The sequence below is a fragment of the Lactuca serriola genome, chromosome 1, assembly GCF_051521515.1.
Source record: "Lactuca serriola cultivar US96UC23 chromosome 1, Lser_US96UC23_V15, whole genome shotgun sequence".
NCBI lineage: Eukaryota > Viridiplantae > Streptophyta > Magnoliopsida > Asterales > Asteraceae > Lactuca > Lactuca serriola.
Genome location: NC_136408.1, coordinates 207,429,135 through 207,450,470, shown reverse-complemented (window position 1 = coordinate 207,450,470; position 21,336 = coordinate 207,429,135). Strand labels below are relative to the sequence as shown.

Sequence of the window (21,336 nt, the reverse complement as noted above, 5' to 3'; positions counted from 1 at the left end):
TACGCGAGGCGTGGGACCCACGTGAGGGATCGGCTCCGTTCGGGAAACGCGGAAACAATCAACGATGAACCGGATGCCGCCCGAGCATAGACATAGCAAGAAAGAAAAAAAAAACGCACCTAAAACCTAAAAAAACGAAAACGGGCAACGAAAAAGGGGGTGCAACACGAGGACTTCCCAGGGGGTCACCCATCCTAGTACTACTCTCGCCCAAGCACGCTTAACTGCGGAGTTCTGATGGGATCCGGTGCATTAGTGCTGGTATGATCGCACCCGAAATACTATCCATGCTTATTGTTTTTATGTCTTACAAGACGCAGAACGTCGTTTGCTTTCGAACGCGAGGCGTGGGACCCACGTGAGGGATCGGCTCCGTTCGGGAAACGCGGAAACAATCAACGATGAACCGGATGCCGCCCGAGCATAGACATAGCAAGAAAGAAAAAAAAAACGCACCTAAAACCTAAAAAAACGCAAACGGGCAACGAAAAAGGGGGTGCAACACGAGGACTTCCCAGGGGGTCACCCATCCTAGTACTACTCTCGCCCAAGCACGCTTAACTGCGGAGTTCTGATGGGATCCGGTGCATTAGTGCTGGTATGATCGCAACCGAAATACTATCCATGCTTATTGTTTTTATGTCTTACAAGACGCAGAACGTCGTTTGCTTTCGTACGCGAGGCGTGGGACCCACGTGAGGGATCGGCTCCGTTCGGGAAACGCGGAAACAATCAACGATGAAGCGGATGCCGCCCGAGCATAGACATAGCAAGAAAGAAAAAAAAAACGCACCTAAAACCTAAAAAAACGCAAACGGGCAACGAAAAAGGGGGTGCAACACGAGGACTTCCCAGGGGGTCACCCATCCTAGTACTACTCTCGCCCAAGCACGCTTAACTGCGGAGTTCTGATGGGATCCGGTGAATTAGTGCTGGTATGATCGCACCCGAAATACTATCCATGCTTATTGTTTTTATGTCTTACAAGACGCAGAACGTCGTTTGCTTTCGTACGCGAGGCGTGGGACCCACGTGAGGGATCGGCTTCGTTCGGGAAACGCGGAAACAATCAACGATGAACCGGATGCCGCCCGAGCATAGACATAGCAAGAAAGAAAAAAAAAACGCACCTAAAACCTAAAAAAACGCAAACGGGCAACGAAAAAGGGGGTGCAACACGAGGACTTCCCAGGGGGTCACCCATCCTAGTACTACTCTCGCCCAAGCACGCTTAACTGCGGAGTTCTGATGGGATCCGGTGCATTAGTGCTGGTATGATCGCACCCGAAATACTATCCATGCTTATTGTTTTTATGTCTTACAAGACGCAGAACGTCGTTTGCTTTCGTACGCGAGGCGTGGGACCCACGTGAGGGATCGGCTCCGTTCGGGAAACGCGGAAACAATCAACGATGAACCGGATGCCGCCCGAGCATAGACATAGCAAGAAAGAAAAAAAAAACGCACCTAAAACCTAAAAAAACGCAAACGGGCAACGAAAAAGGGGGTGCAACACGAGGACTTCCCAGGGGGTCACCCATCCTAGTACTACTCTCGCCCAAGCACGCTTAACTGCGGAGTTCTGATGGGATCCGGTGCATTAGTGCTGGTATGATCGCACCCGAAATACTATCCATGCTTATTGTTTTTATGTCTTACAAGACGCAGAACGTCGTTTGCTTTCGAACGCGAGGCGTGGGACCCACGTGAGGGATCGGCTCCGTTCGGGAAACGCGGAAACAATCAACGATGAACCGGATGCCGCCCGAGCATAGACATAGCAAGAAAGAAAAAAAAAACGCACCTAAAACCTAAAAAAACGCAAACGGGCAACGAAAAAGGGGGTGCAACACGAGGACTTCCCAGGGGGTCACCCATCCTAGTACTACTCTCGCCCAAGCACGCTTAACTGCGGAGTTCTGATGGGATCCGGTGCATTAGTGCTGGTATGATCGCACCCGAAATACTATCCATGCTTATTGTTTTTATGTCTTACAAGACGCAGAACGTCGTTTGCTTTCGTACGCGAGGCGTGGGACCCACGTGAGGGATCGGCTCCGTTCGGGAAACGCGGAAACAATCAACGATGAAGCGGATGCCGCCCGAGCATAGACATAGCAAGAAAGAAAAAAAAACGCACCTAAAACCTAAAAAAACGCAAACGGGCAACGAAAAAGGGGGTGCAACACGAGGACTTCCCAGGGGGTCACCCATCCTAGTACTACTCTCGCCCAAGCACGCTTAACTGCGGAGTTCTGATGGGATCCGGTGCATTAGTGCTGGTATGATCGCACCCGAAATACTATCCATGCTTATTGTTTTTATGTCTTACAAGACGCAGAACGTCGTTTGCTTTCGTACGCGAGGCGTGGGACCCACGTGAGGGATCGGCTCCGTTCGGGAAACGCGGAAACAATCAACGATGAACCGGATGCCGCCCGAGCATAGACATAGCAAGAAAGAAAAAAAAAACGCACCTAAAACCTAAAAAAACGCAAACGGGCAACGAAAAAGGGGGTGCAACACGAGGACTTCCCAGGGGGTCACCCATCCTAGTACTACTCTCGCCCAAGCACGCTTAACTGCGGAGTTCTGATGGGATCCGGTGCATTAGTGCTGGTATGATCGCACCCGAAATACTATCCATGCTTATTGTTTTTATGTCTTACAAGACGCAGAACGTCGTTTGCTTTCGTACGCGAGGCGTGGGACCCACGTGAGGGATCGGCTCCGTTCGGGAAACGCGGAAACAATCAACGATGAACCGGATGCCGCCCGAGCATAGACATAGCAAGAAAGAAAAAAAAAAACGCACCTAAAACCTAAAAAAACGCAAACGGGCAACGAAAAAGGGGGTGCAACACGAGGACTTCCCAGGGGGTCACCCATCCTAGTACTACTCTCGCCCAAGCACGCTTAACTGCGGAGTTCTGATGGGATCCGGTGCATTAGTGCTGGTATGATCGCACCCGAAATACTATCCATGCTTATTGTTTTTATGTCTTACAAGACGCAGAACGTCGTTTGCTTTCGAACGCGAGGCGTGGGACCCACGTGAGGGATCGGCTCCGTTCGGGAAACGCGGAAACAATCAACGATGAACCGGATGCCGCCCGAGCATAGACATAGCAAGAAAGAAAAAAAAAAACGCACCTAAAACCTAAAAAAACGCAAACGGGCAACGAAAAAGGGGGTGCAACACGAGGACTTCCCAGGGGGTCACCCATCCTAGTACTACTCTCGCCCAAGAACGCTTAACTGCGGAGTTCTGATGGGATCCGGTGCACTAGTGCTGGTATGATCGCACCCGAAATACTATCCATGCTTATTGTTTTTATGTCTTACAAGACGCAGAACGTCGTTTGCTTTCGTACGCGAAACGTGGGACCCACGTGAGGGATCGGCTCCGTTCGGGAAACGCGGAAACAATCAACGATGAATCGGATGCCGCCCGAGCATAGACATAGCAAGAAAGAAAAAAAAAACGCACCTAAAACCTAAAAAAACGCAAACGGGCAACGAAAAAGGGGGTGCAACACGAGGACTTCCCAGGGGGTCACCCATCCTAGTACTACTCTCGCCCAAGCACGCTTAACTGCGGAGTTCTGATGGGATCCGGTGCATTAGTGCTGGTATGATCGCACCCGAAATACTATCCATGCTTATTGTTTTTATGTCTTACAAGATGCAGAACGTCGTTTGCTTTCGTACGCGAGGCGTGGGACCCACGTGAGGGATCGGCTCCGTTCGGGAAACGCGGAAACAATCAACGATGAACCGGATGCCGCCCGAGCATAGACATAGCAAGAAAGAAAAAAAAAACGCACCTAAAACCTAAAAAAACGCAAACGGGCAACGAAAAAGGGGGTGCAACACGAGGACTTCCCAGGGGGTCACCCATCCTAGTACTACTCTCGCCCAAGCACGCTTAACTGCGGAGTTCTGATGGGATCCGGTGCATTAGTGCTGGTATGATCGCACCCGAAATACTATCCATGCTTATTGTTTTTATGTCTTACAAGACGCAGAACGTCGTTTGCTTTCGAACGCGAGGCGTGGGACCCACGTGAGGGATCGGCTCCGTTCGGGAAACGCGGAAACAATCAACGATGAACCGGATGCCGCCCGAGCATAGACATAGCAAGAAAGAAAAAAAAAACGCACCTAAAACCTAAAAAAACGCAAACGGGCAACGAAAAAGGGGGTGCAACACGAGGAATTCCCAGGGGGTCACCCATCCTAGTACTACTCTCGCCCAAGCACGCTTAACTGCGGAGTTCTGATGGGATCCGGTGCATTAGTGCTGGTATGATCGCACCCGAAATACTATCCATGCTTATTGTTTTTATGTCTTACAAGACGCAGAACGTCGTTTGCTTTCGTACGCGAGGCGTGGGACCCACGTGAGGGATCGGCTCCGTTCGGGAAACGCGGAAACAATCAACGATGAAGCGGATGCCGCCCGAGTATAGACATAGCAAGAAAGAAAAAAAAAAACGCACCTAAAACCTAAAAAAACGCAAACGGGCAACGAAAAAGGGGGTGCAACACGAGGACTTCCCAGGGGGTCACCCATCCTAGTACTACTCTCGCCCAAGCACGCTTAACTGCGGAGTTCTGATGGGATCCGGTGAATTAGTGCTGGTATGATCGCACCCGAAATACTATCCATGCTTATTGTTTTTATGTCTTACAAGACGCAGAACGTCGTTTGCTTTCGTACGCGAGGCGTGGGACCCACGTGAGGGATCGGCTCCGTTCGGGAAACGCGGAAACAATCAACGATGAACCGGATGCCGCCCGAGCATAGACATAGCAAGAAAGAAAAAAAAAACGCACCTAAAACCTAAAAAAACGCAAACGGGCAACGAAAAAGGGGGTGCAACACGAGGACTTCCCAGGGGGTCACCCATCCTAGTACTACTCTCGCCCAAGCACGCTTAACTGCGGAGTTCTGATGGGATCCGGTGCATTAGTGCTGGTATGATCGCACCCGAAATACTATCCATGCTTATTGTTTTTATGTCTTACAAGACGCAGAACGTCGTTTGCTTTCGAACGCGAGGCGTGGGACCCACGTGAGGGATCGGCTCCGTTCGGGAAACGCGGAAACAATCAACGATGAACCGGATGCCGCCCGAGCATAGACATAGCAAGAAAGAAAAAAAAAACGCACCTAAAACCTAAAAAAACGCAAACGGGCAACGAAAAAGGGGGTGCAACACGAGGACTTCCCAGGGGGTCACCCATCCTAGTACTACTCTCGCCCAAGCACGCTTAACTGCGGAGTTCTGATGGGATCCGGTGCATTAGTGCTGGTATGATCGCACCCGAAATACTATCCATGCTTATTGTTTTTATGTCTTACAAGACGCAGAACGTCGTTTGCTTTCGTACGCGAGGCGTGGGACCCACGTGAGGGATCGGCTCCGTTCGGGAAACGCGGAAACAATCAACGATGAAGCGGATGCCGCCCGAGCATAGACATAGCAAGAAAGAAAAAAAAAACGCACCTAAAACCTAAAAAAACGCAAACGGGCAACGAAAAAGGGGGTGCAACACGAGGACTTCCCAGGGGGTCACCCATCCTAGTACTACTCTCGCCCAAGCACGCTTAACTGCGGAGTTCTGATGGGATCCGGTGAATTAGTGCTGGTATGATCGCACCCGAAATACTATCCATGCTTATTGTTTTTATGTCTTACAAGACGCAGAACGTCGTTTGCTTTCGTACGCGAGGCGTGGGACCCACGTGAGGGATCGGCTCCGTTCGGGAAACGCGGAAACAATCAACGATGAACCGGATGCCGCCCGAGCATAGACATAGCAAGAAAGAAAAAAAAAACGCACCTAAAACCTAAAAAAACGCAAACGGGCAACGAAAAAGGGGGTGCAACACGAGGACTTCCCAGGGGGTCACCCATCCTAGTACTACTCTCGCCCAAGCACGCTTAACTGCGGAGTTCTGATGGGATCCGGTGCATTAGTGCTGGTATGATCGCACCCGAAATACTATCCATGCTTATTGTTTTTATGTCTTACAAGACGCAGAACGTCGTTTGCTTTCGTACGCGAGGCGTGGGACCCACGTGAGGGATCGGCTCCGTTCGGGAAACGCGGAAACAATCAACAATGAACCGGATGCCGCCCGAGCATAGACATAGCAAGAAAGAAAAAAAAAACGCACCTAAAACCTAAAAAAACGCAAACGGGCAACGAAAAAGGGGGTGCAACACGAGGACTTCCCAGGGGGTCACCCATCCTAGTACTACTCTCGCCCAAGCACGCTTAACTGCGGAGTTCTGATGGGATCCGGTGCATTAGTGCTGGTATGATCGCACCCGAAATACTATCCATGCTTATTGTTTTTATGTCTTACAAGACGCAGAACGTCGTTTGCTTTCGAACGCGAGGCGTGGGACCCACGTGAGGGATCGGCTCCGTTCGGGAAACGCGGAAACAATCAACGATGAACCGGATGCCGCCCGAGCATAGACATAGCAAGAAAGAAAAAAAAAACGCACCTAAAACCTAAAAAAACGCAAACGGGCAACGAAAAAGGGGGTGCAACACGAGGACTTCCCAGGGGGTCACCCATCCTAGTACTACTCTCGCCCAAGCACGCTTAACTGCGGAGTTCTGATGGGATCCGGTGCATTAGTGCTGCTATGATCGCACCCGAAATACTATCCATGCTTATTGTTTTTATGTCTTACAAGACGCAGAACGTCGTTTGCTTTCGAACGCGAGGCGTGGGACCCACGTGAGGGATCGGCTCCGTTCGGGAAACGCGGAAACAATCAACGATGAACCGGATGCCGCCCGAGCATAGACATAGCAAGAAAGAAAAAAAAAAACGCACCTAAAACCTAAAAAAACGCAAACGGGCAACGAAAAAGGGGGTGCAACACGAGGACTTCCCAGGGGGTCACCCATCCTAGTACTACTCTCGCCCAAGAACGCTTAACTGCGGAGTTCTGATGGGATCCGGTGCACTAGTGCTGGTATGATCGCACCCGAAATACTATCCATGCTTATTGTTTTTATGTCTTACAAGACGCAGAACGTCGTTTGCTTTCGTACGCGAAGCGTGGGACGCACTTGAGGGATCGGCTCCGTTCGGGAAACGCGGAAACAATCAACGATGAATCGGATGCCGCCCGAGCATAGACATAGCAAGAAAGAAAAAAAAAAACGCACCTAAAACCTAAAAAAACGCAAACGGGCAACGAAAAAGGGGGTGCAACACGAGGACTTCCCAGGGGGTCACCCATCCTAGTACTACTCTCGCCCAAGAACGCTTAACTGCGGAGTTCTGATGGGATCCGGTGCACTAGTGCTGGTATGATCGCACCCGAAATACTATCCATGCTTATTGTTTTTATGTCTTACAAGACGCAGAACGTCGTTTGCTTTCGTACGCGAAGCGTGGGACCCACGTGAGGGATCGGCTCCGTTCGGGAAACGCGGAAACAATCAACGATGAATCGGATGCCGCCCGAGCATAGACATAGCATGAAAGAAAAAAAAAACGCACCTAAAACCTAAAAAAACGCAAACGGGCAACGAAAAAGGGGGTGCAACACGAGGACTTCCCAGGGGGTCACCCATCCTAGTACTACTCTCGCCCAAGCACGCTTAACTGCGGAGTTCTGATGGGATCCGGTGCATTAGTGCTGGTATGATCGCACCCGAAATACTATCCATGCTTATTGTTTTTATGTCTTACAAGATGCAGAACGTCGTTTGCTTTCGTACGCGAGGCGTGGGACCCACGTGAGGGATCGGCTCCGTTCGGGAAACGCGGAAACAATCAACGATGAACCGGATGCCGCCCGAGCATAGACATAGCAAGAAAGAAAAAAAAAACGCACCTAAAACCTAAAAAAACGCAAACGGGCAACGAAAAAGGGGGTGCAACACGAGGACTTCCCAGGGGGTCACCCATCCTAGTACTACTCTCGCCCAAGCACGCTTAACTGCGGAGTTCTGATGGGATCCGGTGCATTAGTGCTGGTATGATCGCACCCGAAATACTATCCATGCTTATTGTTTTTATGTCTTACAAGACGCAGAACGTCGTTTGCTTTCGAACGCGAGGCGTGGGACCCACGTGAGGGATCGGCTCCGTTCGGGAAACGCGGAAACAATCAACGATGAACCGGATGCCGCCCGAGCATAGACATAGCAAGAAAGAAAAAAAAAACGCACCTAAAACCTAAAAAAACGCAAACGGGCAACGAAAAAGGGGGTGCAACACGAGGACTTCCCAGGGGGTCACCCATCCTAGTACTACTCTCGCCCAAGCACGCTTAACTGCGGAGTTCTGATGGGATCCGGTGCATTAGTGCTGGTATGATCGCACCCGAAATACTATCCATGCTTATTGTTTTTATGTCTTACAAGACGCAGAACGTCGTTTGCTTTCGTACGCGAGGCGTGGGACCCACGTGAGGGATCGGCTCCGTTCGGGAAACGCGGAAACAATCAACGATGAAGCGGATGCCGCCCGAGCATAGACATAGCAAGAAAGAAAAAAAAACGCACCTAAAACCTAAAAAAACGCAAACGGGCAACGAAAAAGGGGGTGCAACACGAGGACTTCCCAGGGGGTCACCCATCCTAGTACTACTCTCGCCCAAGCACGCTTAACTGCGGAGTTCTGATGGGATCCGGTGAATTAGTGCTGGTATGATCGCACCCGAAATACTATCCATGCTTATTGTTTTTATGTCTTACAAGACGCAGAACGTCGTTTGCTTTCGTACGCGAGGCGTGGGACCCACGTGAGGGATCGGCTCCGTTCGGGAAACGCGGAAACAATCAACGATGAACCGGATGCCGCCCGAGCATAGACATAGCAAGAAAGAAAAAAAAAACGCACCTAAAACCTAAAAAAACGCAAACGGGCAACGAAAAAGGGGGTGCAACACGAGGACTTCCCAGGGGGTCACCCATCCTAGTACTACTCTCGCCCAAGCACGCTTAACTGCGGAGTTCTGATGGGATCCGGTGCATTAGTGCTGGTATGATCGCACCCGAAATACTATCCATGCTTATTGTTTTTATGTCTTACAAGACGCAGAACGTCGTTTGCTTTCGTACGCGAGGCGTGGGACCCACGTGAGGGATCGGCTCCGTTCGGGAAACGCGGAAACAATCAACGATGAACCGGATGCCGCCCGAGCATAGACATAGCAAGAAAGAAAAAAAAAAACGCACCTAAAACCTAAAAAAACGCAAACGGGCAACGAAAAAGGGGGTGCAACACGAGGACTTCCCAGGGGGTCACCCATCCTAGTACTACTCTCGCCCAAGCACGCTTAACTGCGGAGTTCTGATGGGATCCGGTGCATTAGTGCTGGTATGATCGCACCCGAAATACTATCCATGCTTATTGTTTTTATGTCTTACAAGACGCAGAACGTCGTTTGCTTTCGAACGCGAGGCGTGGGACCCACGTGAGGGATCGGCTCCGTTCGGGAAACGCGGAAACAATCAACGATGAACCGGATGCCGCCCGAGCATAGACATAGCAAGAAAGAAAAAAAAAACGCACCTAAAACCTAAAAAAACGCAAACGGGCAACGAAAAAGGGGGTGCAACACGAGGACTTCCCAGGGGGTCACCCATCCTAGTACTACTCTCGCCCAAGCACGCTTAACTGCGGAGTTCTGATGGGATCCGGTGCATTAGTGCTGGTATGATCGCACCCGAAATACTATCCATGCTTATTGTTTTTATGTCTTACAAGACGCAGAACGTCGTTTGCTTTCGAACGCGAGGCGTGGGACCCACGTGAGGGATCGGCTCCGTTCGGGAAACGCGGAAACAATCAACGATGAACCGGATGCCGCCCGAGCATAGACATAGCAAGAAAGAAAAAAAAAACGCACCTAAAACCTAAAAAAACGCAAACGGGCAACGAAAAAGGGGGTGCAACACGAGGACTTCCCAGGGGGTCACCCATCCTAGTACTACTCTCGCCCAAGCACGCTTAACTGCGGAGTTCTGATGGGATCCGGTGCATTAGTGCTGGTATGATCGCACCCGAAATACTATCCATGCTTATTGTTTTTATGTCTTACAAGACGCAGAACGTCGTTTGCTTTCGAACGCGAGGCGTGGGACCCACGTGAGGGATCGGCTCCGTTCGGGAAACGCGGAAACAATCAACGATGAACCGGATGCCGCCCGAGCATAGACATAGCAAGAAAGAAAAAAAAAACGCACCTAAAACCTAAAAAAACGCAAACGGGCAACGAAAAAGGGGGTGCAACACGAGGACTTCCCAGGGGGTCACCCATCCTAGTACTACTCTCGCCCAAGAACGCTTAACTGCGGAGTTCTGATGGGATCCGGTGCACTAGTGCTGGTATGATCGCACCCGAAATACTATCCATGCTTATTGTTTTTATGTCTTACAAGACGCAGAACGTCGTTTGCTTTCGTACGCGAAGCGTGGGACGCACGTGAGGGATCGGCTCCGTTCGGGAAACGCGGAAACAATCAACGATGAATCGGATGCCGCCCGAGCATAGACATAGCAAGAAAGAAAAAAAAAACGCACCTAAAACCTAAAAAAACGCAAACGGGCAACGAAAAAGGGGGTGCAACACGAGGACTTCCCAGGGGGTCACCCATCCTAGTACTACTCTCGCCCAAGAACGCTTAACTGCGGAGTTCTGATGGGATCCGGTGCACTAGTGCTGGTATGATCGCACCCGAAATACTATCCATGCTTATTGTTTTTATGTCTTACAAGACGCAGAACGTCGTTTGCTTTCGTACGCGAAGCGTGGGACCCACGTGAGGGATCGGCTCCGTTCGGGAAACGCGGAAACAATCAACGATGAATCGGATGCCGCCCGAGCATAGACATAGCAAGAAAGAAAAAAAAAACGCACCTAAAACCTAAAAAAACGCAAACGGGCAACGAAAAAGGGGGTGCAACACGAGGACTTCCCAGGGGGTCACCCATCCTAGTACTACTCTCGCCCAAGCACGCTTAACTGCGGAGTTCTGATGGGATCCGGTGCATTAGTGCTGGTATGATCGCACCCGAAATACTATCCATGCTTATTGTTTTTATGTCTTACAAGATGCAGAACGTCGTTTGCTTTCGTACGCGAGGCGTGGGACCCACGTGAGGGATCGGCTCCGTTCGGGAAACGCGGAAACAATCAACGATGAACCGGATGCCGCCCGAGCATAGACATAGCAAGAAAGAAAAAAAAAACGCACCTAAAACCTAAAAAAACGCAAACGGGCAACGAAAAAGGGGGTGCAACACGAGGACTTCCCAGGGGGTCACCCATCCTAGTACTACGCTCGCCCAAGCACGCTTAACTGCGGAGTTCTGATGGGATCCGGTGCATTAGTGCTGGTATGATCGCACCCGAAATACTATCCATGCTTATTGTTTTTATGTCTTACAAGACGCAGAACGTCGTTTGCTTTCGTACGCGAGGCGTGGGACCCACGTGAGGGATCGGCTCCGTTCGGGAAACGCGGAAACAATCAACGATGAACCGGATGCCGCCCGAGCATAGACATAGCAAGAAAGAAAAAAAAAACGCACCTAAAACCTAAAAAAACGCAAACGGGCAACGAAAAAGGGGGTGCAACACGAGGACTTCCCAGGGGGTCACCCATCCTAGTACTACTCTCGCCCAAGCACGCTTAACTGCAGAGTTCTGATGGGATCCGGTGCATTAGTGCTGGTATGATCGCACCCGAAATACTATCCATGCTTATTGTTTTTATGTCTTACAAGACGCAGAACGTCGTTTGCTTTCGTACGCGAGGCGTGGGACCCACGTGAGGGATCGGCTCCGTTCGGGAAACGCGGAAACAATCAACGATGAAGCGGATGCCGCCCGAGCATAGACATAGCAAGAAAGAAAAAAAAACGCACCTAAAACCTAAAAAAACGCAAACGGGCAACGAAAAAGGGGGTGCAACACGAGGACTTCCCAGGGGGTCACCCATCCTAGTACTACTCTCGCCCAAGCACGCTTAACTGCGGAGTTCTGATGGGATCCGGTGAATTAGTGCTGGTATGATCGCACCCGAAATACTATCCATGCTTATTGTTTTTATGTCTTACAAGACGCAGAACGTCGTTTGCTTTCGTACGCGAGGCGTGGGACCCACGTGAGGGATCGGCTCCGTTCGGGAAACGCGGAAACAATCAACGATGAACCGGATGCCGCCCGAGCATAGACATAGCAAGAAAGAAAAAAAAAACGCACCTAAAACCTAAAAAAACGCAAACGGGCAACGTAAAAGGGGGTGCAACACGAGGACTTCCCAGGGGGTCACCCATCCTAGTACTACTCTCGCCCAAGCACGCTTAACTGCGGAGTTCTGATGGGATCCGGTGCATTAGTGCTGGTATGATCGCACCCGAAATACTATCCATGCTTATTGTTTTTATGTCTTACAAGACGCAGAACGTCGTTTGCTTTCGTACGCGAGGCGTGGGACCCACGTGAGGGATCGGCTCCGTTCGGGAAACGCGGAAACAATCAACGATGAACCGGATGCCGCCCGAGCATAGACATAGCAAGAAAGAAAAAAAAAAAAACGCACCTAAAACCTAAAAAAACGCAAACGGGCAACGAAAAAGGGGGTGCAACACGAGGACTTCCCAGGGGGTCACCCATCCTAGTACTACTCTCGCCCAAGCACGCTTAACTGCGGAGTTCTGATGGGATCCGGTGAATTAGTGCTGGTATGATCGCACCCGAAATACTATCCATGCTTATTGTTTTTATGTCTTACAAGACGCAGAACGTCGTTTGCTTTCGAACGCGAGGCGTGGGACCCACGTGAGGGATCGGCTCCGTTCGGGAAACGCGGAAACAATCAACGATGAACCGGATGCCGCCCGAGCATAGACATAGCAAGAAAGAAAAAAAAAACGCACCTAAAACCTAAAAAAACGCAAACGGGCAACGAAAAAGGGGGTGCAACACGAGGACTTCCCAGGGGGTCACCCATCCTAGTACTACTCTCGCCCAAGCACGCTTAACTGCAGAGTTCTGATGGGATCCGGTGCATTAGTGCTGGTATGATCGCACCCGAAATACTATCCATGCTTATTGTTTTTATGTCTTACAAGACGCAGAACGTCGTTTGCTTTCGTACGCGAGGCGTGGGACCCACGTGAGGGATCGGCTCCGTTCGGGAAACGCGGAAACAATCAACGATGAAGCGGATGCCGCCCGAGCATAGACATAGCAAGAAAGAAAAAAAAACGCACCTAAAACCTAAAAAAACGCAAACGGGCAACGAAAAAGGGGGTGCAACACGAGGACTTCCCAGGGGGTCACCCATCCTAGTACTACTCTCGCCCAAGCACGCTTAACTGCGGAGTTCTGATGGGATCCGGTGAATTAGTGCTGGTATGATCGCACCCGAAATACTATCCATGCTTATTGTTTTTATGTCTTACAAGACGCAGAACGTCGTTTGCTTTCGTACGCGAGGCGTGGGACCCACGTGAGGGATCGGCTCCGTTCGGGAAACGCGGAAACAATCAACGATGAACCGGATGCCGCCCGAGCATAGACATAGCAAGAAAGAAAAAAAAAACGCACCTAAAACCTAAAAAAACGCAAACGGGCAACGAAAAAGGGGGTGCAACACGAGGACTTCCCAGGGGGTCACCCATCCTAGTACTACTCTCGCCCAAGCACGCTTAACTGCGGAGTTCTGATGGGATCCGGTGCATTAGTGCTGGTATGATCGCACCCGAAATACTATCCATGCTTATTGTTTTTATGTCTTACAAGACGCAGAACGTCGTTTGCTTTCGTACGCGAGGCGTGGGACCCACGTGAGGGATCGGCTCCGTTCGGGAAACGCGGAAACAATCAACGATGAACCGGATGCCGCCCGAGCATAGACATAGCAAGAAAGAAAAAAAAAAAAACGCACCTAAAACCTAAAAAAACGCAAACGGGCAACGAAAAAGGGGGTGCAACACGAGGACTTCCCAGGGGGTCACCCATCCTAGTACTACTCTCGCCCAAGCACGCTTAACTGCGGAGTTCTGATGGGATCCGGTGCATTAGTGCTGGTATGATCGCACCCGAAATACTATCCATGCTTATTGTTTTTATGTCTTACAAGACGCAGAACGTCGTTTGCTTTCGAACGCGAGGCGTGGGACCCACGTGAGGGATCGGCTCCGTTCGGGAAACGCGGAAACAATCAACGATGAACCGGATGCCGCCCGAGCATAGACATAGCAAGAAAGAAAAAAAAAACGCACCTAAAACCTAAAAAAACGCAAACGGGCAACGAAAAAGGGGGTGCAACACGAGGACTTCCCAGGGGGTCACCCATCCTAGTACTACTCTCGCCCAAGCACGCTTAACTGCGGAGTTCTGATGGGATCCGGTGCATTAGTGCTGGTATGATCGCACCCGAAATACTATCCATGCTTATTGTTTTTATGTCTTACAAGACGCAGAACGTCGTTTGCTTTCGAACGCGAGGCGTGGGACCCACGTGAGGGATCGGCTCCGTTCGGGAAACGCGGAAACAATCAACGATGAACCGGATGCCGCCCGAGCATAGACATAGCAAGAAAGAAAAAAAAAACGCACCTAAAACCTAAAAAAACGCAAACGGGCAACGAAAAAGGGGGTGCAACACGAGGACTTCCCAGGGGGTCACCCATCCTAGTACTACTCTCGCCCAAGCACGCTTAATTGCGGAGTTCTGATGGGATCCGGTGCATTAGTGCTGGTATGATCGCACCCGAAATACTATCCATGCTTATTGTTTTTATGTCTTACAAGACGCAGAACGTCGTTTGCTTTCGAACGCGAGGCGTGGGACCCACGTGAGGGATCGGCTCCGTTCGGGAAACGCGGAAACAATCAACGATGAACCGGATGCCGCCTGAGCATAGACATAGCAAGAAAGAAAAAAAAAACGCACCTAAAACCTAAAAAAACGCAAACGGGCAACGAAAAAGGGGGTGCAACACGAGGACTTCCCAGGGGGTCACCCATCCTAGTACTACTCTCGCCCAAGCACGCTTAACTGCGGAGTTCTGATGGGATCCGGTGCATTAGTGCTGGTATGATCGCACCCGAAATACTATCCATGCTTATTGTTTTTATGTCTTACAAGACGCAGAACGTCGTTTGCTTTCGAACGCGAGGCGTGGGACCCACGTGAGGGATCGGCTCCGTTCGGGAAACGCGGAAACAATCAACGATGAACCGGATGCCGCCCGAGCATAGACATAGCAAGAAAGAAAAAAAAAACGCACCTAAAACCTAAAAAAACGCAAACGGGCAACGAAAAAGGGGGTGCAACACGAGGACTTCCCAGGGGGTCACCCATCCTAGTACTACTCTCGCCCAAGAACGCTTAACTGCGGAGTTCTGATGGGATCCGGTGCACTAGTGCTGGTATGATCGCACCCGAAATACTATCCATGCTTATTGTTTTTATGTCTTACAAGACGCAGAACGTCGTTTGCTTTCGTACGCGAAGCGTGGGACGCACGTGAGGGATCGGCTCCGTTCGGGAAACGCGGAAACAATCAACGATGAATCGGATGCCGCCCGAGCATAGACATAGCAAGAAAGAAAAAAAAAACGCACCTAAAACCTAAAAAAACGCAAACGGGCAACGAAAAAGGGGGTGCAACACGAGGACTTCCCAGGGGGTCACCCATCCTAGTACTACTATCGCCCAAGAACGCTTAACTGCGGAGTTCTGATGGGATCCGGTGCACTAGTGCTGGTATGATCGCACCCGAAATACTATCCATGCTTATTGTTTTTATGTCTTACAAGACGCAGAACGTCGTTTGCTTTCGTACGCGAAGCGTGGGACCCACGTGAGGGATCGGCTCCGTTCGGGAAACGCGGAAACAATCAACGATGAATCGGATGCCGCCCGAGCATAGACATAGCAAGAAAGAAAAAAAAAACGCACCTAAAACCTAAAAAAACGCAAACGGGCAACGAAAAAGGGGGTGCAACACGAGGACTTCCCAGGGGGTCACCCATCCTAGTACTACTCTCGCCCAAGCACGCTTAACTGCGGAGTTCTGATGGGATCCGGTGCATTAGTGCTGGTATGATCGCACCCGAAATACTATCCATGCTTATTGTTTTTATGTCTTACAAGATGCAGAACGTCGTTTGCTTTCGTACGCGAGGCGTGGGACCCACGTGAGGGATCGGCTCCGTTCGGGAAACGCGGAAACAATCAACGATGAACCGGATGCCGCCCGAGCATAGACATAGCAAGAAAGAAAAAAAAAACGCACCTAAAACCTAAAAAAACGCAAACGGGCAACGAAAAAGGGGGTGCAACACGAGGACTTCCCAGGGGGTCACCCATCCTAGTACTACTCTCGCCCAAGCACGCTTAACTGCGGAGTTCTGATGGGATCCGGTGCATTAGTGCTGGTATGATCGCACCCGAAATACTATCCATGCTTATTGTTTTTATGTCTTACAAGACGCAGAACGTCGTTTGCTTTCGAACGCGAGGCGTGGGACCCACGTGAGGGATCGGCTCCGTTCGGGAAACGCGGAAACAATCAACGATGAACCGGATGCCGCCCGAGCATAGACATAGCAAGAAAGAAAAAAAAAACGCACCTAAAACCTAAAAAAACGCAAACGGGCAACGAAAAAGGGGGTGCAACACGAGGACTTCCCAGGGGGTCACCCATCCTAGTACTACTCTCGCCCAAGCACGCTTAACTGCGGAGTTCTGATGGGATCCGGTGCATTAGTGCTGGTATGATCGCACCCGAAATACTATCCATGCTTATTGTTTTTATGTCTTACAAGACGCAGAACGTCGTTTGCTTTCGTACGCGAGGCGTGGGACCCACGTGAGGGATCGGCTCCGTTCGGGAAACGCGGAAACAATCAACGATGAACCGGATGCCGCCCGAGCATCGACATAGCAAGAAAGAAAAAAAAAACGCACCTAAAACCTAAAAAAACGCAAACGGGCAACGAAAAAGGGGGTGCAACACGAGGACTTCCCAGGGGGTCACCCATCCTAGTACTACTCTCGCCCAAGCACGCTTAACTGCGGAGTTGTGATGGGATCCGGTGCATTAGTGCTGGTATGATCGCACCCGAAATACTATCCATGCTTATTGTTTTTATGTCTTACAAGACGCAGAACGTCGTTTGCTTTCGAACGCGAGGCGTGGGACCCACGTGAGGGATCGGCTCCGTTCGGGAAACGCGGAAACAATCAACGATGAACTGGATGCCGCCCGAGCATAGACATAGCAAGAAAGAAAAAAAAAACGCACCTAAAACCTAAAAAAACGCAAACGGGCAACGAAAAAGGGGGTGCAACACGAGGACTTCCCAGGGGGTCACCCATCCTAGTACTACTCTCGCCCAAGCACGCTTAACTGCAGAGTTCTGATGGGATCCGGTGCATTAGTGCTGGTATGATCGCACCCGAAATACTATCCATGCTTATTGTTTTTATGTCTTACAAGACGCAGAACGTCGTTTGCTTTCGTACGCGAGGCGTGGGACCCACGTGAGGGATCGGCTCCGTTCGGGAAACGCGGAAACAATCAACGATGAACCGGATGCCGCCCGAGCATAGACATAGCAAGAAAGAAAAAAAAAACGCACCTAAAACCTAAAAAAACGCAAACGGGCAACGAAAAAGGGGGTGCAACACGAGGACTTCCCAGGGGGTCACCCATCCTAGTACTACTCTCGCCCAAGCACGCTTAACTGCGGAGTTCTGATGGGATCCGGTGCATTAGTGCTGGTATGATCGCACCCGAAATACTATCCATGCTTATTGTTTTTATGTCTTACAAGACGCAGAACGTCGTTTGCTTTCGTACGCGAGGCGTGGGACCCACGTGAGGGATCGGCTCCGTTCGGGAAACGCGGAAACAATCAACGATGAACCGGATGCCGCCCGAGCATCGACATAGCAAGAAAGAAAAAAAAAACGCACCTAAAACCTAAAAAAACGCAAACGGGCAACGAAAAAGGGGGTGCAACACGAGGACTTCCCAGGGGGTCACCCATCCTAGTACTACTCTCGCCCAAGCACGCTTAACTGCGGAGTTGTGATGGGATCCGGTGCATTAGTGCTGGTATGATCGCACCCGAAATACTATCCATGCTTATTGTTTTTATGTCTTACAAGACGCAGAACGTCGTTTGCTTTCGAACGCGAGGCGTGGGACCCACGTGAGGGATCGGCTCCGTTCGGGAAACGCGGAAACAATCAACGATGAACTGGATGCCGCCCGAGCATAGACATAGCAAGAAAGAAAAAAAAAACGCACCTAAAACCTAAAAAAACGCAAACGGGCAACGAAAAAGGGGGTGCAACACGAGGACTTCCCAGGGGGTCACCCATCCTAGTACTACTCTCGCCCAAGCACGCTTAACTGCAGAGTTCTGATGGGATCCGGTGCATTAGTGCTGGTATGATCGCACCCGAAATACTATCCATGCTTATTGTTTTTATGTCTTACAAGACGCAGAACGTCGTTTGCTTTCGTACGCGAGGCGTGGGACCCACGTGAGGGATCGGCTCCGTTCGGGAAACGCGGAAACAATCAACGATGAACCGGATGCCGCCCGAGCATAGACATAGCAAGAAAGAAAAAAAAAACGCACCTAAAACCTAAAAAAACGCAAACGGGCAACGAAAAAGGGGGTGCAACACGAGGACTTCCCAGGGGGTCACCCATCCTAGTACTACTCTCGCCCAAGCACGCTTAACTGCGGAGTTGTGATGGGATCCGGTGCATTAGTGCTTGTATGATCGCACCCGAAATACTATCCATGCTTATTGTTTTTATGTCTTACAAGACGCAGAACGTCGTTTGCTTTCGAACGCGAGGCGTGGGACCCACGTGAGGGATCGGCTCCGTTCGGGAAACGCGGAAACAATCAACGATGAACCGGATGCCGCCCGAGCATCGACATAGCAAGAAAGAAAAAAAAAAAACGCACCTAAAACCTAAAAAAACGCAAACGGGCAACGAAAAAGGGGGTGCAACACGAGGACTTCCCAGGGGGTCACCCATCCTAGTACTACTCTCGCCCAAGCACGCTTAACTGCGGAGTTCTGATGGGATCCGGTGCATTAGTGCTGGTATGATCGCACCCGAAATACTATCCATGCTTATTGTTTTTATGTCTTACAAGACGCAGAACGTCGTTTGCTTTCGTACGCGAGGCGTGGGACCCACGTGAGGGATCGGCTCCGTTCGGGAAACGCGGAAACAATCAACGATGAACCGGATGCCGCCCGAGCATCGACATAGCAAGAAAGAAAAAAAAAACGCACCTAAAACCTAAAAAAACGCAAACGGGCAACGAAAAAGGGGGTGCAACACGAGGACTTCCCAGGGGGTCACCCATCCTAGTACTACTCTCGCCAAAGCACGCTTAATTGCGGAGTTGTGATGGGATCCGGTGCATTAGTGCTGGTATGATCGCACCCGAAATACTATCCATGCTTATTGTTTTTATGTCTTACAAGACGCAGAACGTCGTTTGCTTTCGAACGCGAGGCGTGGGACCCACGTGAGGGATCGGCTCCGTTCGGGAAACGCGGAAACAATCAACGATGAACCGGATGCCGCCCGAGCATAGACATAGCAAGAAAGAAAAAAAAAAACGCACCTAAAACCTAAAAAAACGCAAACGGGCAACGAAAAAGGGGGTGCAACACGAGGACTTCCCAGGGGGTCACCCATCCTAGTACTACTCTCGCCCAAGCACGCTTAACTGCAGAGTTCTGATGGGATCCGGTGCATTAGTGCTGGTATGATCGCACCCGAAATACTATCCATGCTTATTGTTTTTATGTCTTACAAGACGCAGAACGTCGTTTGCTTTCGTACGCGAGGCGTGGGACCCACGTGAGGGATCGGCTCCGTTCGGGAAACGCGGAAACAATCAACGATGAACCGGATGCCGCCCGAGCATAGACATAGCAAGAAAGAAAAAAAAAACGCACCTAAAACCTAAAAAAACGCAAACGGGCAACGAAAAAGGGGGTGCAACACGAGGACTTCCCAGGGGGTCACCCATCCTAGTACTACTCTCGCCCAAGCACGCTTAACTGCGGAGTTGTGATGGGATCCGGTGCATTAGTGCTGGTATGATCGCACCCGAAATACTATCCATGCTTATTGTTTTTATGTCTTACAAGACGCAGAACGTCGTTTGCTTTCGAACGCGAGGCGTGGGACCCACGTGAGGGATCGGCTCCGTTCGGGAAACGCGGAAACAATCAACGATGAACCGGATGCCGCCCGAGCATCGACATAGCAAGAAAGAAAAAAAAAAAAACGCACCTAAAACCTAAAAAAACGCAAACGGGCAACGAAAAAGGGGGTGCAACACGAGGACTTCCCAGGGGGTCACCCATCCTAGTACTACTCTCGCCCAAGCACGCTTAACTGCGGAGTTCTGATGGGATCCGGTGCATTAGTGCTGGTATGATCGCACCCGAAATACTATCCATGCTTATTGTTTTTATGTCTTACAAGACGCAGAACGTCGTTTGCTTTCGAACGCGAGGCGTGGGACCCACGTGAGGGATCGGCTCCGTTCGGGAAACGCGGAAACAATCAACGATGAACCGGATGCCGCCCGAGCATAGACATAGCAAGAAAGAAAAAAAAAACGCACCTAAAACCTAAAAAAACGCAAACGGGCAACGAAAAAGGGGGTGCAACACGAGGACTTCCCAGGGGGTCACCCATCCTAGTACTACTCTCGCCCAAGCACGCTTAACTGCAGAGTTCTGATGGGATCCGGTGCATTAGTGCTGGTATGATCGCACCCGAAATACTATCCATGCTTATTGTTTTTATGTCTTACAAGACGCAGAACGTCGTTTGCTTTCGTACGCGAGGCGTGGGACCCACGTGAGGGATCGGCTCCGTTCGGGAAACGCGGAAACAATCAACGATGAACCGGATGCCGCCCGAGCATAGACATAGCAAGAAAGAAAAAAAAAACGCACCTAAAACCTAAAAAAACGCAAACGGGCAACGAAAAAGGGGGTGCAACACGAGGACTTCCCAGGGGGTCACCCATCCTAGTACTACTCTCGCCCAAGCACGCTTAACTGCGGAGTTGTGATGGGATCCGGTGCATTAGTGCTGGTATGATCGCACCCGAAATACTATCCATGCTTATTGTTTTTATGTCTTACAAGACGCAGAACGTCGTTTGCTTTCGAACGCGAGGCGTGGGACCCACGTGAGGGATCGGCTCCGTTCGGGAAACGCGGAAACAATCAACGATGAACCGGATGCCGCCCGAGCATCGA

At 50.6% G+C, this 21,336-nt stretch overlaps 63 non-coding genes across 63 annotated transcripts; all 63 read right to left on the bottom strand.

Moving 5' to 3' along the window:
- Window positions 1-156: 156 nt before the first annotated feature.
- On the bottom strand, window positions 157-275 carry LOC145081682 (5S ribosomal RNA). Its single transcript, XR_013696227.1, has one exon. It is a non-coding gene; the product is annotated as a 5S ribosomal RNA (ribosomal RNA).
- Window positions 276-493: 218 nt separating this feature from the next.
- LOC145083651 (5S ribosomal RNA) lies at window positions 494-612 on the bottom strand. Its single transcript, XR_013698119.1, has one exon. It is a non-coding gene; the product is annotated as a 5S ribosomal RNA (ribosomal RNA).
- A 218-nt stretch (window positions 613-830) lies between these two features.
- LOC145083394 (5S ribosomal RNA) lies at window positions 831-949 on the bottom strand. Its single transcript, XR_013697872.1, has one exon. It is a non-coding gene; the product is annotated as a 5S ribosomal RNA (ribosomal RNA).
- Window positions 950-1,167: 218 nt separating this feature from the next.
- LOC145081681 (5S ribosomal RNA) lies at window positions 1,168-1,286 on the bottom strand. The gene has a single exon (XR_013696226.1). It is a non-coding gene; the product is annotated as a 5S ribosomal RNA (ribosomal RNA).
- Window positions 1,287-1,504: 218 nt separating this feature from the next.
- LOC145081680 (5S ribosomal RNA) lies at window positions 1,505-1,623 on the bottom strand. The gene has a single exon (XR_013696225.1). It is a non-coding gene; the product is annotated as a 5S ribosomal RNA (ribosomal RNA).
- A 218-nt stretch (window positions 1,624-1,841) lies between these two features.
- On the bottom strand, window positions 1,842-1,960 carry LOC145081678 (5S ribosomal RNA). The gene has a single exon (XR_013696223.1). It is a non-coding gene; the product is annotated as a 5S ribosomal RNA (ribosomal RNA).
- A 217-nt stretch (window positions 1,961-2,177) lies between these two features.
- Window positions 2,178-2,296, bottom strand: LOC145081676 (5S ribosomal RNA). Its single transcript, XR_013696222.1, has one exon. It is a non-coding gene; the product is annotated as a 5S ribosomal RNA (ribosomal RNA).
- A 218-nt stretch (window positions 2,297-2,514) lies between these two features.
- Window positions 2,515-2,633, bottom strand: LOC145081675 (5S ribosomal RNA). Its single transcript, XR_013696221.1, has one exon. It is a non-coding gene; the product is annotated as a 5S ribosomal RNA (ribosomal RNA).
- A 219-nt stretch (window positions 2,634-2,852) lies between these two features.
- LOC145081674 (5S ribosomal RNA) lies at window positions 2,853-2,971 on the bottom strand. The gene has a single exon (XR_013696220.1). It is a non-coding gene; the product is annotated as a 5S ribosomal RNA (ribosomal RNA).
- Window positions 2,972-3,190: 219 nt separating this feature from the next.
- On the bottom strand, window positions 3,191-3,309 carry LOC145084970 (5S ribosomal RNA). Its single transcript, XR_013699390.1, has one exon. It is a non-coding gene; the product is annotated as a 5S ribosomal RNA (ribosomal RNA).
- A 218-nt stretch (window positions 3,310-3,527) lies between these two features.
- On the bottom strand, window positions 3,528-3,646 carry LOC145081673 (5S ribosomal RNA). The gene has a single exon (XR_013696219.1). It is a non-coding gene; the product is annotated as a 5S ribosomal RNA (ribosomal RNA).
- Window positions 3,647-3,864: 218 nt separating this feature from the next.
- Window positions 3,865-3,983, bottom strand: LOC145081672 (5S ribosomal RNA). The gene has a single exon (XR_013696218.1). It is a non-coding gene; the product is annotated as a 5S ribosomal RNA (ribosomal RNA).
- Window positions 3,984-4,201: 218 nt separating this feature from the next.
- LOC145082823 (5S ribosomal RNA) lies at window positions 4,202-4,320 on the bottom strand. The gene has a single exon (XR_013697326.1). It is a non-coding gene; the product is annotated as a 5S ribosomal RNA (ribosomal RNA).
- A 219-nt stretch (window positions 4,321-4,539) lies between these two features.
- Window positions 4,540-4,658, bottom strand: LOC145083393 (5S ribosomal RNA). Its single transcript, XR_013697870.1, has one exon. It is a non-coding gene; the product is annotated as a 5S ribosomal RNA (ribosomal RNA).
- A 218-nt stretch (window positions 4,659-4,876) lies between these two features.
- LOC145081671 (5S ribosomal RNA) lies at window positions 4,877-4,995 on the bottom strand. The gene has a single exon (XR_013696217.1). It is a non-coding gene; the product is annotated as a 5S ribosomal RNA (ribosomal RNA).
- Window positions 4,996-5,213: 218 nt separating this feature from the next.
- Window positions 5,214-5,332, bottom strand: LOC145081670 (5S ribosomal RNA). The gene has a single exon (XR_013696216.1). It is a non-coding gene; the product is annotated as a 5S ribosomal RNA (ribosomal RNA).
- Window positions 5,333-5,550: 218 nt separating this feature from the next.
- On the bottom strand, window positions 5,551-5,669 carry LOC145083391 (5S ribosomal RNA). The gene has a single exon (XR_013697868.1). It is a non-coding gene; the product is annotated as a 5S ribosomal RNA (ribosomal RNA).
- A 218-nt stretch (window positions 5,670-5,887) lies between these two features.
- Window positions 5,888-6,006, bottom strand: LOC145081669 (5S ribosomal RNA). Its single transcript, XR_013696215.1, has one exon. It is a non-coding gene; the product is annotated as a 5S ribosomal RNA (ribosomal RNA).
- Window positions 6,007-6,224: 218 nt separating this feature from the next.
- Window positions 6,225-6,343, bottom strand: LOC145081668 (5S ribosomal RNA). The gene has a single exon (XR_013696214.1). It is a non-coding gene; the product is annotated as a 5S ribosomal RNA (ribosomal RNA).
- A 218-nt stretch (window positions 6,344-6,561) lies between these two features.
- On the bottom strand, window positions 6,562-6,680 carry LOC145084713 (5S ribosomal RNA). The gene has a single exon (XR_013699145.1). It is a non-coding gene; the product is annotated as a 5S ribosomal RNA (ribosomal RNA).
- Window positions 6,681-6,899: 219 nt separating this feature from the next.
- Window positions 6,900-7,018, bottom strand: LOC145084969 (5S ribosomal RNA). The gene has a single exon (XR_013699389.1). It is a non-coding gene; the product is annotated as a 5S ribosomal RNA (ribosomal RNA).
- A 219-nt stretch (window positions 7,019-7,237) lies between these two features.
- On the bottom strand, window positions 7,238-7,356 carry LOC145084968 (5S ribosomal RNA). The gene has a single exon (XR_013699388.1). It is a non-coding gene; the product is annotated as a 5S ribosomal RNA (ribosomal RNA).
- Window positions 7,357-7,574: 218 nt separating this feature from the next.
- On the bottom strand, window positions 7,575-7,693 carry LOC145081666 (5S ribosomal RNA). Its single transcript, XR_013696212.1, has one exon. It is a non-coding gene; the product is annotated as a 5S ribosomal RNA (ribosomal RNA).
- Window positions 7,694-7,911: 218 nt separating this feature from the next.
- Window positions 7,912-8,030, bottom strand: LOC145081665 (5S ribosomal RNA). Its single transcript, XR_013696211.1, has one exon. It is a non-coding gene; the product is annotated as a 5S ribosomal RNA (ribosomal RNA).
- A 218-nt stretch (window positions 8,031-8,248) lies between these two features.
- On the bottom strand, window positions 8,249-8,367 carry LOC145081664 (5S ribosomal RNA). Its single transcript, XR_013696210.1, has one exon. It is a non-coding gene; the product is annotated as a 5S ribosomal RNA (ribosomal RNA).
- Window positions 8,368-8,584: 217 nt separating this feature from the next.
- LOC145083390 (5S ribosomal RNA) lies at window positions 8,585-8,703 on the bottom strand. The gene has a single exon (XR_013697867.1). It is a non-coding gene; the product is annotated as a 5S ribosomal RNA (ribosomal RNA).
- Window positions 8,704-8,921: 218 nt separating this feature from the next.
- Window positions 8,922-9,040, bottom strand: LOC145081663 (5S ribosomal RNA). Its single transcript, XR_013696209.1, has one exon. It is a non-coding gene; the product is annotated as a 5S ribosomal RNA (ribosomal RNA).
- Window positions 9,041-9,259: 219 nt separating this feature from the next.
- Window positions 9,260-9,378, bottom strand: LOC145081662 (5S ribosomal RNA). Its single transcript, XR_013696208.1, has one exon. It is a non-coding gene; the product is annotated as a 5S ribosomal RNA (ribosomal RNA).
- Window positions 9,379-9,596: 218 nt separating this feature from the next.
- LOC145081661 (5S ribosomal RNA) lies at window positions 9,597-9,715 on the bottom strand. Its single transcript, XR_013696207.1, has one exon. It is a non-coding gene; the product is annotated as a 5S ribosomal RNA (ribosomal RNA).
- A 218-nt stretch (window positions 9,716-9,933) lies between these two features.
- Window positions 9,934-10,052, bottom strand: LOC145081660 (5S ribosomal RNA). Its single transcript, XR_013696206.1, has one exon. It is a non-coding gene; the product is annotated as a 5S ribosomal RNA (ribosomal RNA).
- A 218-nt stretch (window positions 10,053-10,270) lies between these two features.
- Window positions 10,271-10,389, bottom strand: LOC145084966 (5S ribosomal RNA). Its single transcript, XR_013699386.1, has one exon. It is a non-coding gene; the product is annotated as a 5S ribosomal RNA (ribosomal RNA).
- Window positions 10,390-10,607: 218 nt separating this feature from the next.
- LOC145084965 (5S ribosomal RNA) lies at window positions 10,608-10,726 on the bottom strand. The gene has a single exon (XR_013699385.1). It is a non-coding gene; the product is annotated as a 5S ribosomal RNA (ribosomal RNA).
- A 218-nt stretch (window positions 10,727-10,944) lies between these two features.
- LOC145081659 (5S ribosomal RNA) lies at window positions 10,945-11,063 on the bottom strand. The gene has a single exon (XR_013696205.1). It is a non-coding gene; the product is annotated as a 5S ribosomal RNA (ribosomal RNA).
- Window positions 11,064-11,281: 218 nt separating this feature from the next.
- On the bottom strand, window positions 11,282-11,400 carry LOC145083740 (5S ribosomal RNA). Its single transcript, XR_013698202.1, has one exon. It is a non-coding gene; the product is annotated as a 5S ribosomal RNA (ribosomal RNA).
- Window positions 11,401-11,618: 218 nt separating this feature from the next.
- Window positions 11,619-11,737, bottom strand: LOC145083631 (5S ribosomal RNA). The gene has a single exon (XR_013698100.1). It is a non-coding gene; the product is annotated as a 5S ribosomal RNA (ribosomal RNA).
- Window positions 11,738-11,954: 217 nt separating this feature from the next.
- LOC145083389 (5S ribosomal RNA) lies at window positions 11,955-12,073 on the bottom strand. Its single transcript, XR_013697866.1, has one exon. It is a non-coding gene; the product is annotated as a 5S ribosomal RNA (ribosomal RNA).
- A 218-nt stretch (window positions 12,074-12,291) lies between these two features.
- On the bottom strand, window positions 12,292-12,410 carry LOC145081658 (5S ribosomal RNA). The gene has a single exon (XR_013696204.1). It is a non-coding gene; the product is annotated as a 5S ribosomal RNA (ribosomal RNA).
- A 221-nt stretch (window positions 12,411-12,631) lies between these two features.
- Window positions 12,632-12,750, bottom strand: LOC145083388 (5S ribosomal RNA). Its single transcript, XR_013697864.1, has one exon. It is a non-coding gene; the product is annotated as a 5S ribosomal RNA (ribosomal RNA).
- A 218-nt stretch (window positions 12,751-12,968) lies between these two features.
- On the bottom strand, window positions 12,969-13,087 carry LOC145083630 (5S ribosomal RNA). Its single transcript, XR_013698099.1, has one exon. It is a non-coding gene; the product is annotated as a 5S ribosomal RNA (ribosomal RNA).
- A 217-nt stretch (window positions 13,088-13,304) lies between these two features.
- Window positions 13,305-13,423, bottom strand: LOC145083387 (5S ribosomal RNA). The gene has a single exon (XR_013697863.1). It is a non-coding gene; the product is annotated as a 5S ribosomal RNA (ribosomal RNA).
- Window positions 13,424-13,641: 218 nt separating this feature from the next.
- LOC145081657 (5S ribosomal RNA) lies at window positions 13,642-13,760 on the bottom strand. The gene has a single exon (XR_013696203.1). It is a non-coding gene; the product is annotated as a 5S ribosomal RNA (ribosomal RNA).
- A 221-nt stretch (window positions 13,761-13,981) lies between these two features.
- Window positions 13,982-14,100, bottom strand: LOC145081655 (5S ribosomal RNA). The gene has a single exon (XR_013696201.1). It is a non-coding gene; the product is annotated as a 5S ribosomal RNA (ribosomal RNA).
- Window positions 14,101-14,318: 218 nt separating this feature from the next.
- On the bottom strand, window positions 14,319-14,437 carry LOC145081654 (5S ribosomal RNA). The gene has a single exon (XR_013696200.1). It is a non-coding gene; the product is annotated as a 5S ribosomal RNA (ribosomal RNA).
- A 218-nt stretch (window positions 14,438-14,655) lies between these two features.
- Window positions 14,656-14,774, bottom strand: LOC145084582 (5S ribosomal RNA). The gene has a single exon (XR_013699023.1). It is a non-coding gene; the product is annotated as a 5S ribosomal RNA (ribosomal RNA).
- Window positions 14,775-14,992: 218 nt separating this feature from the next.
- LOC145081653 (5S ribosomal RNA) lies at window positions 14,993-15,111 on the bottom strand. The gene has a single exon (XR_013696199.1). It is a non-coding gene; the product is annotated as a 5S ribosomal RNA (ribosomal RNA).
- A 218-nt stretch (window positions 15,112-15,329) lies between these two features.
- Window positions 15,330-15,448, bottom strand: LOC145084963 (5S ribosomal RNA). Its single transcript, XR_013699384.1, has one exon. It is a non-coding gene; the product is annotated as a 5S ribosomal RNA (ribosomal RNA).
- A 218-nt stretch (window positions 15,449-15,666) lies between these two features.
- Window positions 15,667-15,785, bottom strand: LOC145085676 (5S ribosomal RNA). The gene has a single exon (XR_013700067.1). It is a non-coding gene; the product is annotated as a 5S ribosomal RNA (ribosomal RNA).
- A 218-nt stretch (window positions 15,786-16,003) lies between these two features.
- Window positions 16,004-16,122, bottom strand: LOC145081652 (5S ribosomal RNA). The gene has a single exon (XR_013696198.1). It is a non-coding gene; the product is annotated as a 5S ribosomal RNA (ribosomal RNA).
- Window positions 16,123-16,340: 218 nt separating this feature from the next.
- LOC145081650 (5S ribosomal RNA) lies at window positions 16,341-16,459 on the bottom strand. Its single transcript, XR_013696197.1, has one exon. It is a non-coding gene; the product is annotated as a 5S ribosomal RNA (ribosomal RNA).
- A 218-nt stretch (window positions 16,460-16,677) lies between these two features.
- On the bottom strand, window positions 16,678-16,796 carry LOC145081649 (5S ribosomal RNA). The gene has a single exon (XR_013696196.1). It is a non-coding gene; the product is annotated as a 5S ribosomal RNA (ribosomal RNA).
- Window positions 16,797-17,014: 218 nt separating this feature from the next.
- LOC145085244 (5S ribosomal RNA) lies at window positions 17,015-17,133 on the bottom strand. Its single transcript, XR_013699653.1, has one exon. It is a non-coding gene; the product is annotated as a 5S ribosomal RNA (ribosomal RNA).
- Window positions 17,134-17,351: 218 nt separating this feature from the next.
- On the bottom strand, window positions 17,352-17,470 carry LOC145083629 (5S ribosomal RNA). Its single transcript, XR_013698098.1, has one exon. It is a non-coding gene; the product is annotated as a 5S ribosomal RNA (ribosomal RNA).
- A 218-nt stretch (window positions 17,471-17,688) lies between these two features.
- Window positions 17,689-17,807, bottom strand: LOC145081648 (5S ribosomal RNA). Its single transcript, XR_013696195.1, has one exon. It is a non-coding gene; the product is annotated as a 5S ribosomal RNA (ribosomal RNA).
- A 218-nt stretch (window positions 17,808-18,025) lies between these two features.
- Window positions 18,026-18,144, bottom strand: LOC145085243 (5S ribosomal RNA). Its single transcript, XR_013699652.1, has one exon. It is a non-coding gene; the product is annotated as a 5S ribosomal RNA (ribosomal RNA).
- A 218-nt stretch (window positions 18,145-18,362) lies between these two features.
- LOC145083628 (5S ribosomal RNA) lies at window positions 18,363-18,481 on the bottom strand. The gene has a single exon (XR_013698097.1). It is a non-coding gene; the product is annotated as a 5S ribosomal RNA (ribosomal RNA).
- Window positions 18,482-18,699: 218 nt separating this feature from the next.
- On the bottom strand, window positions 18,700-18,818 carry LOC145073442 (5S ribosomal RNA). The gene has a single exon (XR_013691377.1). It is a non-coding gene; the product is annotated as a 5S ribosomal RNA (ribosomal RNA).
- A 220-nt stretch (window positions 18,819-19,038) lies between these two features.
- Window positions 19,039-19,157, bottom strand: LOC145081647 (5S ribosomal RNA). Its single transcript, XR_013696194.1, has one exon. It is a non-coding gene; the product is annotated as a 5S ribosomal RNA (ribosomal RNA).
- Window positions 19,158-19,375: 218 nt separating this feature from the next.
- Window positions 19,376-19,494, bottom strand: LOC145076846 (5S ribosomal RNA). The gene has a single exon (XR_013692824.1). It is a non-coding gene; the product is annotated as a 5S ribosomal RNA (ribosomal RNA).
- A 219-nt stretch (window positions 19,495-19,713) lies between these two features.
- On the bottom strand, window positions 19,714-19,832 carry LOC145083627 (5S ribosomal RNA). Its single transcript, XR_013698096.1, has one exon. It is a non-coding gene; the product is annotated as a 5S ribosomal RNA (ribosomal RNA).
- A 218-nt stretch (window positions 19,833-20,050) lies between these two features.
- LOC145085242 (5S ribosomal RNA) lies at window positions 20,051-20,169 on the bottom strand. Its single transcript, XR_013699651.1, has one exon. It is a non-coding gene; the product is annotated as a 5S ribosomal RNA (ribosomal RNA).
- Window positions 20,170-20,390: 221 nt separating this feature from the next.
- Window positions 20,391-20,509, bottom strand: LOC145081646 (5S ribosomal RNA). Its single transcript, XR_013696193.1, has one exon. It is a non-coding gene; the product is annotated as a 5S ribosomal RNA (ribosomal RNA).
- A 218-nt stretch (window positions 20,510-20,727) lies between these two features.
- LOC145083625 (5S ribosomal RNA) lies at window positions 20,728-20,846 on the bottom strand. The gene has a single exon (XR_013698093.1). It is a non-coding gene; the product is annotated as a 5S ribosomal RNA (ribosomal RNA).
- Window positions 20,847-21,064: 218 nt separating this feature from the next.
- Window positions 21,065-21,183, bottom strand: LOC145085241 (5S ribosomal RNA). The gene has a single exon (XR_013699650.1). It is a non-coding gene; the product is annotated as a 5S ribosomal RNA (ribosomal RNA).
- Window positions 21,184-21,336: the final 153 nt, after the last annotated feature.